The sequence below is a fragment of the Grammomys surdaster genome, unplaced genomic scaffold (genome assembly GCF_004785775.1).
Source record: "Grammomys surdaster isolate TR1022 unplaced genomic scaffold, NIH_TR_1.0 126028, whole genome shotgun sequence".
Taxonomy (NCBI): domain Eukaryota; kingdom Metazoa; phylum Chordata; class Mammalia; order Rodentia; family Muridae; genus Grammomys; species Grammomys surdaster.
The window spans coordinates 90,971-107,225 of record NW_021620841.1 but is presented as its reverse complement, the minus strand read 5'-3'; the positions used below and the strand labels follow the sequence as shown (position 1 = coordinate 107,225).

General features: G+C 39.8%; 1 protein-coding gene across 2 annotated transcripts in view; it reads right to left on the bottom strand.

Moving 5' to 3' along the window:
* Slc6a15 (solute carrier family 6 member 15) overlaps nt 1–4,052 on the bottom strand; it is a 53,920-nt gene extending 49,868 nt beyond the window's left edge. For both annotated transcript variants that reach the window (XM_028754597.1, XM_028754596.1), the window contains exon 1: nt 3,698–4,052. The gene's annotated coding sequence lies outside the window, so the exon portion shown is untranslated. The remainder of the gene's footprint in view (nt 1–3,697) is intronic.
* Between the last annotated feature and the right edge of the window lie 12,203 nt (nt 4,053–16,255).

The following is a 16,255-nucleotide window of genomic DNA, read 5'->3' as shown; positions in this document are numbered from 1 at the left end:
TGTGTCCTTGTTTATCTCGTGTTTGGGTAGTCATGTTGCTGATTTTGTGGATATAGCTTCTGACATTACCAGCAGAAACAACCTTAAAGCAAACTCCCTTATCCTCTGGCTCTTAATTTTTTTCTATCCCTTCTTTCTCAAGGTTCTTTAAGCCTGAGGTATAGGAGTGTTTTGTTTTGTAGATGTAGCCATTGGGACTGGGCTGAGAGTGGAGCAGAAGAAATAGTCTTACCCAAAGAAGACCTCTCCAGTTGGTTATCCAATACCAAATGATGAACCCTAAAAACATACATACACCTAATATTGTACAGGCTGATAAGTATGTATGTATGTATGTATGTATGTATGTATGTATATAACAACAATCAATTAAAAATAATAATAAAGTCATGAATTTGAAAGGGAACAAAAATCTGTAAGGGAGAGTTTGGAAGAAGGAAAAGGTAGGAGAAATGATGTCATTTGAATACGATAAAAAATTATTGAAAGAGTAAATTCTTTGCAAATTTGGGAACAACAGTAATAAGGCTAAATATGCTTTGACTTCTGTACTTCGTTGATTGCTTTGACTGCTGCTTGAATACTTTTCTCCTGGGAGTCTCTATTAACATCTTTCATTTTTACAATTATTTCTTCTCTGACCTGTTTCTTTTCATGCAACTATTTAATTCTAGATCTGTATTTCCTTTTCTTTTGATGTGAAAAGTCACCACTTTTGTTCTTAACATAGTAGACTTATTTCAATAACTACACAACAGTCCTTGTGTCTATAGACAAATGTTGTATCTGATCATTTACATTAGAAGATTCCAATAAATCGTTATGCGTATCTTGCATTTATGAACCTGTAGAATAAATTCCTGGAAGGGAAACTGATTGATCAAAACTAATTTTAGAATTCTGACAAACATTACCAAGTAGTTCTTTATAAAACTTTCTCACTTTTCACAACAACACAAGACATCCGAGTACTATTGTGTCTTCTTACGCTCTCTGAGTCAGCTTTCTGATTGTTTCCAGTCTGATGCATGAGAAAGCTTCCCGAGTGAACATTGTACCCTGAGAAAACATTCACTCATACTCAGAGGGCAGATTTTTGCTTTAATATAAAATTAAAAAAAAAAACTGGCTATCAAGGCTAAAGTAGTTCTCTCCTATATTAAGTAATACTGTTTATTAAAAACTATCCTGCAACCCTATTGTAAGGGTTGCTAATTTTCAGAGAAAATGATAACTACTGATCACAACTCACGTTTTAGCATAAAGTGTTTAGCAGGAATTACTAAAAACCATCAAAGCAGTAACATTATCAATAAATTAAGATGGAATCAAAAAATTCTAGCTGTGAAAATGCCCATAACTTTCAGGTATCAGACTATGCCAAAGGATTTTTTTTTGAACAGTTCCATCTGCTCAGAAATCATTTAAAGCCAAGACTGCATATTAATATATCATTATATCCAATCCTGAACGTTTAGTGGTAAAAAAATTAACATAATCACTAAAAGCTGAGTGATACATGAAGAAGTGAGAGGAAAAACCAAGAGGTTTTAATAACCACTTAAGTCTCTTTCAGCTTTGCTACCCTAAGGAAACGATGTTTTTAACCTGGCTGCGTAATAACTCCAGTCTTTAGGGAAACATCAATGTACCTCCTATTTCACATTTTTTTAAGACAGAGAAACATTTTTTAACATGTATATGCTAAGACTGGGTAAGTGCATGGTGATAACAACAAAGCTCAAGTTGTAGTATCGATTTTGACTTATTTTTAGATGTTTTAGTAATTTATACAAAGGCATCCTGTCTTTATTGTGGTATCTCCAAAGAGCTAAATCATTTAGTTTTAAAACTATTTATTGCTAATTAGATGACAAAACACTCATCTTCCAGAAATATGTATGAATAGCTTTTAAATTCCATTAAAAATGCCAACTTGGATTAGTAGATATTAGAATTATAGTGGGTGATTCTTAAACCCATAGGTAATGAGCAATAATATATCTGTTAGCAATCAACAGAGCCACTAACTTTCTTTCAAATTTTGTTAACTCATGTCTGCTAGCAACACAAAAGGAATGTACTTCAAGTTTCACTTGCAGAAAATTAGTTAATTGGTTTAATTTTAAACTTAATAGGATAATATAAAAATAATCTGAGTGGGAGAGAAATACACATACTCTAAATGAACAAACAAGAACCTTCATTCCTTCGAGTATTTACAAAGTCCCTAAAAAACTCCATGGTAGTACCACCTGGAAAAGATGTAATTATGTCTGTATTTTTAAAATGAGATACTGGGGCGGGGGGGGGGGCGGTTTGAAGCTTGCTGGGACTGCTCTGGTCCTGGCTTTTCAGAAAGCTACTGAGCACAGGCAGTCATATAATTCCTTTTACAGAGAAGACTAAAAGGAACCCAAATGGTACCCAAAGGAAAGCCTTCATTTCTCTCATTTTTTTCAGCTTTTCACGGAAGAATACAACCCTAGGAAAGGGTATACCTTTAAGGTCTGAGGAGACTAGGAGGGTGGACCAGAGGCAATGGCTGCAGTCCTATTTGCATAAGCACCCAAACACTTACTACGTCACCACGCTGGCCACCAGGCCCCTCCCAGTCTTACTCTAGCCTTTCTCCACTAGGATGGAGGATGAAAAGGGAAAGAGCGAAGCCAGAATGCTGCAAATGCTTCTCAGATTAGTTATGCTAATGAGCACATTCAATGACACGTCTCAGCTCACGGGAAAAGAACTCCCACGCATGGAGGCTTTGAAAGCGGGTGGGTCTCCCTTGCCCCCTAAGTACCCCTCTGAGATTCTGATTCATTCCTCTGCTACAGGCTGATGCACAAGTTAAAAGTGCATCGCTTTCGCTTCAGTGTGCTACCGCACACAGACCGGCCAAGCGGACCAACTATGTAGAAAGAAGCATAAGGATGCCTAGTCCCTCTCCAGTCGTTCCTTAAGATCCCTATGCCACCATCCTTTCCGCCACCCTCTTTGCCACTCATTCTGATTCCAGGATGTGCAGAGAAGCCCCAAGCTGCGCTTTCTCTCGCAGCCACGTGCCAAGTGTACTCCTAAAGGTCGGTTTTCGGACAGCCCTTCACAAGATGTCTCAAGTCAGAGAGAATCAAATCCGGATCACGTGAACACACTGCCTTGGTAGTCTGTGTTGCTGTTGCAAATGATCCACAAGCCCTCAAGAAGAAGGCTCGCTGTTCTCCAGCCTCACCGCCCACTCGTAGAAATATTGTATCCCAATTTTCCCCTTCTCTGCCCTGATATCAACTTTCCTCTCGGACTTGCTCCGGTTGAACCCCGCCCTTCAACCCCCAACTTGATTTGGAAAAGAGCCGGTTTCCACGGATGCACTAGGCAGTTTCCACCTAGGTTAGGAAGGATGGCGGCACGTTTCGAACCACGTGCTTCTCCCAACAAGTGCCGCCTCGGACCCCCACCACCCGAACGCCAGTTTGCACAGGTGCAGGACACAGAGCCAGAGGATATCCTCAGAAACCAGAGTCACCCTCCCACGTTTCCCATCGCCCTTCCTTCTCCCATTCCAGGATCCAGCCTGAGTGTTTCTAGAGCTCCATCCGTGCATCCTGCTGTCTTTCTTGGCGCCGGACTCCTGCATGTCTAATAGAGAGCCCCACCCTACCCCCGGCGGTGCTTCAGCACCAGAGTGAGACTTTACCTCTGGTGCTTCTTGAGCCAGCACCTCTTACAGCTTCCAGGTTCCTAGGTCGCGAAAGGGTCGGATCCAGGTGATGGTGCGGGAGGCCCCAGAGGAGCTTGTCTGGAGAACAGAAACAGCTTGTCAAGGGCAGGTTTGGTTTCGGGAGTCGCTGTCCTGCAAGCTGGCACCGAGAAACTCGTGAGCGCCTGTGTCTGCCAGGGATATTGCACGGGATGCTGGCGTGTGGTTCCTGGGGCGCCTGTGTATGTGTGTATGTGTGTGCGTGCGTGTGTGAGTGCGTGTTATGTGAGTGTGTGTATGTGTGTGTGTGCGTGTGTGTGTGCGCGCGCGCGTGTGTGTGTGTGTGTGTGTGTGTATGAGTGAGGGTGTGACGGAGGCTCCCACGTGCCCAGCCCGCTCGTGCTGCGTCCCTCGACAGGCTGCGGGGGAGAAGGGGTGGCTGCGGGCGGGGACCCGGCGCCAAGTACCTAGCCAGGTCTGCAGGCTGGGAACCGCCTCTCCTCCCCACCACCCCATGACGCAGAGGCCACTGCGGCTGCCCGCTGCGTCCTCCCAGCACACAGAGCTAGGCCGACAGCGGGATGTTGGGTGGATCTGGGGAAGCCCCACGTAGAGCCAACAAGACAAATTGGACATTCCCTCTCCGACACACCCGCCATTCTAACATCTGTCTTCTAATCCACTCAGCAAAAAGGCAAGCATAACAACTGCAATGGTCCTGTTCTGCTACTTTGCTGGAATCTGTAAGAAGTCTAGCCAGAGGTAAAGGATTCTGGGCATCCTCCCCCCTACACACACACACACACACACACACACACACACACACACACACACCTTAACCCCGTGCCATCTATTTACATATGTTGTGAGAGAAGAGCATTCGGACTTTGCTTCTCAGCTGAGTCCTGACAGCCTCAAGGATTCTGGCCAGGTTGTATAAAGTGGTATTAGGAAGCTAATCCTTACTTTAGGTCTGTGCCTGCGTATCAGATTCTTGTTGAAAGGATCTCTACCAGCTAAAGACTGACTTACCTCTTGCAATAGTCAAAGCATGCTTTCAACTAAGCCACGTGGAGAATTCTTGAAATATACATAGATGAACACAAAGCTTTGCCTCCGTAAAACTGACTGAACTCTTCCCTGAGCAGGACTAAGCATTAAATGTATGGTCATTGAAACTTTAAATGTTTCAAGGAAATGCAAAATGAACCTAGAACATATTACAAAAGGACGGGTTTCATTCTTCAGCGAGGTACATTTCACCATTTTCAGATAATTAATATGTCAGTAAAAGTGATCCTTTATAGGTCTTCCAAGGACTTTCTCAGGTTTTCTTTATGGACATTAAGAACAGGCCATTATTATGGACATCACTAAATATTTTGTGACATGTAGCTTGTTACGTGTATTTAGAGTTCAATTATCAGTGGAATCACCTAAGGAATATGAACTTCAGTATGTATAGGTTCCAAGGAAAATATTCTTAAATTTTAATGGTTTGTATCCAATTAAGATTAATTTTATTTGTAAAGCCACTACTAGAAATGTTTTCACAAAGTGAGAAGTGTCTTTAAAAGAAATCACAAGACCTAAATTTCAGGTCAGAACACTGCTACTAATCCTTTTAAAAGAACCAAGAGATTTTTTTTCACCAATCTGTCTTCAAATTCACCTTAAAAAAAATTAAATGTCAAAGTTAATCCCTGGGATGCCCCTTTTCTATCACAGCTAATGCTTTTTCATTAATAAAATAAAATAAAATAAAATAAAAACATCTACAAGAAGCTTTGCTATCTTAGATCATCTACCAAAGATCTTTGGTAATAATGTGGTTTGTTTCCCTCAGATACTAGTGGCAGGCAAATGTTTGCTTAGAAATATACATACATTGCTTCATACGTTGAAACTGAAATATTCATACTACCGGTAAAGAATTTCAGAAAGTAGAAAGCACTGTCCTCTATAAACAAGATTAAGTTTACCTGTGCAGGGAAAGTGATGTTTGCTTCTGAGAATATGTTCTTGGGAACCTATACAGACTTAAAGTTCACATCCCTTAGAATATTCCACTGGTAATTGAACTCTTCTCTAAATACATGTATCAAGCCACATGTCACAAAATAGACAGTGATGTTCCTAACAATGACTTGTTCTTGATGTCCATAAAGAAAACATGAGAAAGTAACTGAAATATTGAGCTTTAGGCTAAGTACCAGGGAGTTGTATCATATTTTCCTTAATCCCTTCAACTAATTAGTATATTGAATTTTCCTAACTCAGGAAGTTGAGAACGATGACATCCAGGAAAAAAAATTCAAAGATTACATAGCTAGTTAAAAAATAAACTTAGATCTGTTTTCTTCGGGAGATCTGTCCTCAGCACATGCTTTGAAATATTTTGTAAAATTTTAATTAATTTACAGATTTCCTTAATAAGAAGAAAGGGAAGTTTTTTGTTTGTTTTGTTTTGTTTTGTTAAGAATCATTTATTTATTTTATGTTTATGAATATACTCTAGCTATCTTTAGACACACCAGAAGAGGGCATTGGATCCCAGTACAGGTAGTTGAGAGCTACCATGTGGTTGCCAGGAATTGAATTCAGTACCTCTGGAAGAGCATCCAGTGCTCTTAACCATTCAACTGTCTCTCAGGCATCTCTCGGTCATCATCTCAGGATGGCTCTCTAAGGAAAAAGCTTTTTAACAAGTCACCTGAAAAACAAGAAGTGTCGTGAGAGTGGAAAGACTGTCTTCCTGAACACAGGGAACTACAGTCACAAGTAAAAAACATTCACATTTCCCAATGGGGAAGTTAGGCCAAGGACTGTAGGAGCCGAAGGGGTTTGCAACCTCATAGGAAGAACAACAATATCAACCAACCAGACCCTCGCCCCCCACCAAAGCTACCAGGGACAAACCACCAACCAAAGAGTACACAGGGGCTACCCAGGACTCCAGCTGCACAAGCAGCAGAGGACTGCCTTATCTGGCATCACTGGAAGGGGAGCCCCTTGGTCCTATGGAGGCTCAACGCCCCAGGATAGGGGAATGTTAGACCTCTGAGGCAGGAGCAGGGGCAGTTGGGGGAGCACCCTCATAAAGGGATGGGGAGGGAAGAGGGGATGGGGGTGTGTGGAGAGGAAACTGGGAAGGGGGATAAACTTTGAAATGTAAATAACAAAATAACCAATAAAAAAAATTTTAAAAGTATTTACATTTCCATTTAACCACAATGCTTTCAAGATTTAAAACTCAATTTGCTAATATCTGTTATGCTAAAAATTACTGAGTCCTTTTTCTATCATTCTGTTTAAAATGATGACATGATGTTAATGGGGAGGAGGTACTACACAGAAGAACAGAAGCAATGGAAAAAGTATCTCAACCCAAGGAAAGAGAGTTTCGTCCCTTTGACCACACTATATAAAATAGTGGAAAGTATCAAATATATAATAACTGTATTTATAGCACATGAAAACATGTGTTTCTTATTTAATAATCCTACACTAGCCCTGGAATGGTTTATAAACATGCTTGTAAATTCATTTTTATTACTAATTATTTGCAATGGCATTTTTCTCATATTGTCAATGTTTATGAATTAAATTCTATTTTCTTTGAGTTGCATTTTGCATTTGAGTTGAGTTTTTGAGTTTCATTTTGTATCTTAATACTTTTTTCTTTAAAGTATGCTGGCTTCAATACATATACATTCATACACACACACACACACACACACACACACACACTGTACTGAAAAGAAATGGTTCAGTGAATATCTGCACTTGATGCATAAACCCTGAAGACATGAGTTTGGATCCCAGCATACACACACACACACACACACACACACACACAAAAGAGCCAGCACTCATGGAAGCTGAAATAGAATCATTGAACCTTAATGGTTGCCAGCCTAATTCCAGGTCTAGAGAGAAACCCTGTCTCAAGGAAATAAGGTTCAGGGTGATAAAACAGGGTATCTGACATCTGGTTTCTGTGAGGACAGGTGCACATATTATAAACACACACACACACGCACACACACACACACACACACACACACACATATATATATATATATATATATATATATATATATATATATATTTACAGTCAAATAAAACAAAACTATGTTTTAATAATTAGATTCTGTTTATTCTTTTAAATCCCTTTGACTATGCAGTCTCCTCTTCTAATGTCCCAAATAACTGCATAAACCTTTCCCAATCTGACTTTTAAAAGCAAAATGTGAGGTTCAACTTATTTACACTAAGTTGGTTTTGGTTTGACTTCTACACAGAGGGAAGGTTGACTGTATTTAACCTTGTGTGTTCTTACAGCTGAGCTAGTATGCTTCTAAAACGGAAGAGCAACAGTCACCAAGCAGACTAGAAGAAAGTCTTCCAACAAAAGTCATTATTAACAGAAAAGAGACTAAGGGAAAATAAAATCTTAGTCAAAATACAAAGTAATAGGGCTGATAGGAAAGTATACACACACACACACACAGAGAGAGAGAGAGAGAGAGAGAGAGAGAGAGAGAGAGAGAGAGAGAGACTATTCATGGCATGCAAACACCTCTATAAGCATTAAAGTTACTTTGAATTTTAGAAACCAGAGCATTGGAGAGAGAACATTTGAGATTCTGAGAAGTAATAGGAATGTCAATTAGCCAAAGATCAGATCAAGGTTTGTCAGGACCCAAAGGTAAAGGAAGACAAAATCATCATCTCTGACAGTTTTCCTTCTCAATGGCCTCCGCCTCACAGTATTATAAAGGGAGCAGACTTACAGGTCCCTGGCTTACTAGATCATAAATTGTATGTAGTTCCAGGAAATTTAAAACTATTGTCATTTTAGCATAACTAAAGAAGGTAACTGATTTTATATGGATTGTAGCTTGTTGCTCCTGCCAATTCCAAAATGTAATGCTAGTGTAAAAGTGAATGACTAAGTAATTTTCCTGTGTTTAGAATAGACCACATTCCTCAGCAGATACTTTCTCTATTTGTGATAAAATAATTTTTGACTCTGATCTATTACTTCTTGCATTTTCCAAGCATCTTCTATGCCCCAATCTCACACCTATATCTCTTTGTCAGTGATGTTGGAGTTACATGTAGGTCTCAGATACCAGAGACGCATTGATTATTGGATATCAGTCTATACAAACTATCAGTAAAAATCACAGAGCCTTAAGATTATAGCTATTTCTATTCCACGTTTTTATTGTTGTTGTTTTTAATTGATGTGCTACAACAAAATCTTTTGCTTAAGATTCTCCCAAACCTAGAATTGATATTTGCTTATTCATTGTTTTCCTTTAAGCTTAGTAAATGCAAATAGTAAGCCAGTAGATATTCAAAGTATATTAAAAGAACAGTGAACTTACTGTCACATCAATACCTATATGTGCTCTTTACAGACCCTTATAAACCACCATGAAGCTCTTTCTTCTTAATTCAAATATTGCTTCATTAGAAAGCACATAAAAAAATTACATCTAGAATGTTAAGCACCTTAGAAAAATCCATTGATAGTTCCACATTTATCAAGAAGAATTGATTCATTATAGCAATTGTACTCAGAGAATCATTCAAAAATCACAATGACATTTACGTTGAAAATAAAATGACTTATGATAAACCATGCTGCATGAGGATCCCCCATAAAAACAAAGGCAAAACTACCCAATATATATAAATAAGACACAGAAGGGAGAGCTTGGAGAGAAGGAGCCACAACACAGGTTGAGACCTAAGCAATCAAAATTCCTGTAAAATGTCCCTGAGGTTGTAATATTTGATTGAGTTCTGCCTTGCAACTAATAGTTTATCAATACTTCTCAAACTCAGTTTTAGAATTGTTCCCTAATCTTTTTTCTTGACAAGGGGAGAGTATCATGTCATTTATCACTGTAGGGAAGTCATTAAAATTTCAAATCACAGCCAGGCAGTGCTGGCACATGCCTTGGATTCCAGCACTCTGGAGGCAGAGGCAGACAGATCTCTGAGTTCAAGGCCAACCTAGTCTACAGAGAAAGTTCCAGGGCAGCCTGGGGCTACTCAAAGAAACCCTGTCTCAAAAACTAAAATCCAACAACAACAACAGTTTAAATCGTACACAGATTCAGAAGAAATGTGCACCTTAGATTATCCTAGTTTTAAGTTTTTATTTATCCTTGATTTAATCAGAAAAATGAAGCTACATAAACATTTAAGGAAAGATACTGAAGAGGAAAATTCCACTAGACCTCTCCCCTCCTGGAATAGAAAGGTCATAGAACTTAGGCACCCCCCCCCCTCCAGAAGGCAGAGGCTAATTAACATTCCTCAGACTACAGGGGGTGGAGACTGACCAGTGGCTGGGGATGAGGCCGGGAAAACATAGACACTGGACCTCTGGCCACACATAGGCAAGGGAGACCCTTGCCATTTCATCCCCTAAAGACCAATCAGTTTAAAAAGTCACTGTCCTGCCAATCACGTTGTACCTAATGGTTGCTACCTCTAGAGACTATATAAATGTCCACTGAACAAACTGCATGGGGTCGCCTCATCCTTTTAGGATGGCCCCAGCATGATGGAACATTAAAAATTCCTCTTGCATTTTGCAGCGATCTCTCATCTCCATGTGGTTGACTCAGGGGGTCTCTGGTAAACTAAGGCTCTCCTCTCTAGAGTCTTATAATACTTTGTATAGAAAATATGGCTATATATCTATATCAGTAGTTTAATAATAAAATAATCTATTAATAATTTAATTAATTTCAAAAGAATCATGATTAAAAAATAAAGGTTTAAAACAATGATGGTTAATGTTGTCAATATGACAGACTCTAGAATCACTTGAGAATCTAGGCGTATTGGTTGGGGATTCTCTTACTTAAGTTAATTGAGTTAAACAAATGAGCTCCTATTCTCTAACTAGGATCCTGGACTGTATAGGTGCAGAAAGGGACCTGAGCAGCAGTAGATGCTCATAGCTCTCTGCTCTCTGGTTGTGAGTGTGATGCAAAAAGATACTACAAACTTCTGTCTCATTGACTTCCCTGTCATGACAGACTATACCCTTGAACTATGAACCAAAAGGAACTCTTCTTTTAATCTCTATTGAAGAATTTCAGCATAGCCCTTGGAAAAGAATGTTATGTAAAATAAAAGATATTCACCAGCATTTTCAGATTAAGGCAACGACACAGCAAGTAACAGGTCAAGGAAATTAAGGAAGTCACTGTAGCCTGAGTGACTCTCTTGAGAATGGTGTCTTCTCTTTTACTATTTTTTTTAATGATTTTCAATTAGTTTTAAGAAAATCAATTTATTCTAAGTCACAGATAGAAACACAGCACAATTAGTTTAAAGAAGACATTCAAACACATGCCTTGCTCCAGATTTTATACATCTCAGTCACTGTTTGTGTGGTTAAAATGGTCCTTTCTGAAGCAGTGGAGACTCACTTGTTATAAAGATATCTTTCAAAGAGCATTCATGTTTATGACAGTCATTCAAACCTAGGGAAGGAATTATCTTTTTTAAAGGCCACCACTGCCTGGCAATTTAATTAATTTTTATTTATATGAGTACACTGTAGCTGTCTTCAGACACACTAGAAGAGTGCATCAGAACCCATCTCAGATGGTTGTGAGCCACCATGTGGTTGCTGGGAATTGAACTCAGGACCTCTGGCAGAGCAGTCCCAGAGATGTTTTGCTCAACAATTCCATTTCTCTCTCCCCATACTCTGTTCCTTTGTCCTCCTTTCACTTGATCCCTTCTCCTTCTTTCCCAACCCCTCCCCACCTTGTTCTCCCCTCCCTCCATCCACCCCTGATATGCAGTGGTAGTTAGGTAACTCACTCTGATCTCCTGGCAGGTTGCATGTGCACACCTGTCCAAGAGCTATCTGGATTCTCAATGAAAGACAGACAGACAGACAGACACACACACACACACACACACACATACACACACCAGTTAATTTTGATATGCCTTGGCTGGCTCAAAGGCTGGGCACTTCTAATCCATTCTGTGGTTAGCAAACATTCCCCCCCTCAAGTATTCCAGAGTTAACAACATCCTTTAAAATATATATTTCATCTTTGCTAACCCAGACCCAATCAGAGAAGTGGACATTAGGGTCACTTACCCAAATTCTTTCATGGCTAGTCCATCCTATGCTCATCTCATGGCAATTCTCCTCCTCCTCCTCCTCCTCCTCCTCCTCCTCCTCCTCCTCCTCCTCTTCCTCCTCCTCCTTTTCCTCCTCCTCCTCTTCCTCCTCCTCTTCCTCCTCCTCCTTCTTCTTCTCCTCCTTTCCTCCTCCTCCTTCTCCTCCTCCTCCTCCTCCTCTTCCTCCCCCTCCTCTTCCTCCTCCTCCTCTTCCTCTTCCTCCTTCTTCTTCTCCTCCTTTCCTCCTCCTCCTCTTCCTCTTCTTCTCCTCCTCCTTCTCCTCCTCCTCCTCCTTCTTCTTCTCCTCCTCCTCCTCTTCTTCCTTCTTCCTTCTTAGTCTCCTTCTCCTTCCTATTCTTCTTCCTCCTCCTCCTCATTCTTCTTTTTCCTCTCTCTCTCTCTCTCTCTCTCTCTCTCTCTCTCTTCCTCCCTCCTCTTTTTCCCCAAGCCCAGGAGTCCTAAAAGTCTCACCTCTGTCTATTCTGCCCAGCCATTGGCTTCTGGCATCTTTATTTACCACTCAGACCCAACTGGGGGCAGGGTCTCTCAGTGTCCTGTGAGCATATACTTGTGAAAGCAGTTTTGGAAACCAAAATTAGCATAACACAAGGAGCATTAGGCCATACCGACTTCATTTCTCCCTTTTTATACAAATAAAAGGGTTCTTTTCTCTCAGACATAAATTTAGCACAACCATAACAATCATGTAAATTACAATCTATGATGTACAATTAACATCTAGTCCATTAATCCGTCAGTTAGATAAAGTATTGTACCATCAATCCCAGCTTAAAGAGCTTACAATTCTATACCTGAATTATGTTCTAATTTTAGCTTGCATTACCATCTGAAAACAATACGTTCAAATCTATATTATTTCTCTCAATGCTAATCAACTTGAATTTGATTATGAAACTGAAACTATCTTCAACCCTGTCAGAAATTTGAGAACAAAATAAATATAACCTGAATATATAGGAAGCACAAAAAGATAGATTTCAAAATTTAAACAAGTTGTGGAAACAGCTGATTACCTGTATTGGGCCTAATTTCTTATAACACTGGAGTGTCTGTCTTTATCCTTCTATCCCAGAACCATCATACAGGCCTTGAAACGAAGCAGGAATATGAAGGACTAGCTTACTCTGTCTTGCCAGAGCTTAGCAGTTGACTATCTCACATCTGGTTGTCCTCTTTGGACAATATTTTGTCTGCAGATGAATGCCAATTGCTGGACAGAATAGACAGAGGTGAGACTGTTAGGACTCCTGGGCTTGGGGAAAAAGAGAAGGATGGAGGAAGAGAGAGAGAGAGAGAGAGAGAGAGAGAGAGAGAGAGAGATTGATTTTTCCAGTGGCTAATTTATCATTACTGAAGGGAATCTTTGTGGAGATTTTGAAACTCAATTTCTTCTTAGAACCATGAAAGGGGTATTTTCAGGAGCAGGCATGTCTCTACTCAAAATTTCTAATAATATTAAAATGGTTAAATGTCACATTGTGTGGATTTCTAATTTTTTTGAAGACCATCTATGCAAAGTATATCTGAACTGTTAAATCTTAACCACTTTAGCCAATTCTATTTAATAATATTAAAAACACTAAAAATAAATCAGAATCTAATATAAATATGAGTTCTAGCCATTTACTTATATTACTTAATCATCCTAAAAAGTTTATAATAACAGTTATTAAAAGGACTGGGTCAATGCCTTGAATTCTTAAATGAGTTGCAAAGGCACAATGCCTATCTAAGAGTAACAATATTAATTTCAAATTGTGTATCAATATGCAGATTTATATCAAGGAAAACCTTCATTCTCTAACAATATATAAATTCTATACCAATGTAAGAAATTATAACTTCAAATTTGCATCAGTTATAGGATTTCTATTAAGGTAAGAATATGACTACACAATGCTTTGTTTAAGAATAAAATTAGTAGCTTCTGCCCCTGCCTGGTCCTTTGGGCTGGGGCAGACACAGAGTTGGTCTGCTCCTGTCCTGTGGAGATACTGACTCCTGAGTCATCCTAGAGGAGCCACTGCACTCAGAGCAGCCGGTAAGAACTCCATCTCACTCCCTAAGCCCCAGAGATACATCTGGGAGCCAAGGACATTCAGGACACAGCAGCTACCCAAACCCCGTCCTTCCGGAATTCCACTTCCCTTCTGCCCCTGCCTGGTCCTTTGGGCTGGGGCAGACACAGAGTTGGTCTGCTCCTGTCCTGTAGAGATACTGAATCCTGAGTCATCCCTGGAGGAGCCATTGCGCTCAGAGCAGCCAACACAAAGTTGGTCTGCTCCTGTGGAGATACTGAATCCTGAGCCATCCTAGAGGAGCCACTGCACTCAGACCAGCAGACACCAAGGTGGTTTGCACTTGGGAGACATCATATCCTGAGCCATCCTAGAGGAACCACTGCACCCAGAGCAGAAGGATTTCCAGATCCAAGAGGTGGCCTGAGTCCCAGGAGTTCTTCCACCCAGGAGATTAGGATCATAAGACCACAGAGACATCTGGACTCTAAGGAGCTCTGCAACAAGCAAGATAACTGGAAATACAGACTCCAGTCTTACACAGTGAGGGCAGGTAACACAAGAGTTAACCAGATGGCGAAAGGCAAGCGCAAGAACATAAGCAACAGAAACCAAAGTTTCTTGGCATCATCAGTACCCAGTTTTCCCAATATAGCAAGCCCTGAACACCCCATCACACCTGAAAAGCAGGATTCAGAATTAAAATCACTTCTCATGATGATGGTAGAGGATTGTAAGAAGGAATTAAGTAACTCCCTTAAAGAAATACAGGAGAGTACAAGTAAACAGGTAGAAGCCCTTAAAGAGGAATCACAGAAATGCAAGAAAACACAAAGAAGGAATTAAACAAAAGCATTCAGGATCTGAAAATGGAAATAGAAACAATAAAGAAATCTCAAAGGGAGACAACCATGGAGATAGAAAACCTAAGAAAGAGATCAGGAGTCACAGACGCAAGCATCACCAACCGAATACAAGAGATAGAAAAGAGAATCTCAAATGCAGAAGATACGGTGGAAAATATTGACACAGCTGTCAAAGAAAATGCAAAATGCAAAAAACTCCTAACTCAAAACATCCAGGAAATCCAGAACACAATGAGAAGACAAAACCTGAGGATAATAGGTATAGATGAGACGGAAGATTCCCAACTTAAAGGGCCAGTAAATATCTTCAACAAAATTATTGAGGAAAACATCCCTAACCTAAAGAACAAGATGCCCATAAACATACAAGAAGCCTACAGAACACCAAATAGACTAGATCAGAAAAGAAATACCTCCCATCACATAAAAATCAAAACATCAGATGCACAAAACAAAGAAAAAATACTAAAAGCAGTAAGGGAAAAGGTCAAGTAACATATAAAGGCAGACCTATAAGAATTACACCAGATTTCTCACCAGAGACTATAAGAGCCAGAAGAGCCTGGACTGACATCATACAGACCCTAAGAGAACACAATTGCCAGCCCAGATTGCTATACCCAGCAAAACTCTCAATCACTATAGATGGTGAAACAAAGATATTCCATGACAAAACCAAATTTGCACAGTATCTTCTCACAAACCCAGCACTTCAAAGGATAATTGATGGAAAACGCCAACACAAGGAGGGAAACTACAACCTAGAAAAAGCAAGGAAGTAATCTTCCAACAACCCCAAAAGAAGTTAACTATACAAACATAATTCTACCTCTAATAACAAAAATAACAGGAAGCCACAATCATTTTTCCTTAATATCTCTTAACATCAATGATCTCAATTCCCCAATAAAAAGGCGCAGACTATCAGACTGGATACACAAACAAGACCGAGAACTTTGCTGCATACAAGAAACTCACCTCAGTGACAAAGACAGACACTACCTCAGAATAAAAGGGTGGAAAACAATTTTCCAAGCCAACTGCCCCAAGAAACAAGCTGGAGTAGCCATTCTAATATCAAATAAAATCGACTTTCATCCAAAATTAATCAAAAAAGATAAGGAAGGACACTTCAAACTCATCAAAGGAAAAATCTACCAAGGTGAACTCTCAATTCTGAACATCTATGCTCCAAATGCAAGGGCACCTACATACATAAAAGAAACTTTACTGAAGCTCAAAACACACATTACACCTCACACAATATTAGTGGGGGATTTCAACACCCCACTCTCAGCAATGGACAGATCATGGAAACAGAAACTAAACCGAGACACTTTGGCATTAACAGAAGTTATGAACCAAATGGACTTAACAGATATCTATAGAACATTTCATCCTAAAACAAAAGAATATACCTTTTTCTCAGTACCTCATGGTACCTTCTCCAAAATAGACCATATAATTGGTCACAA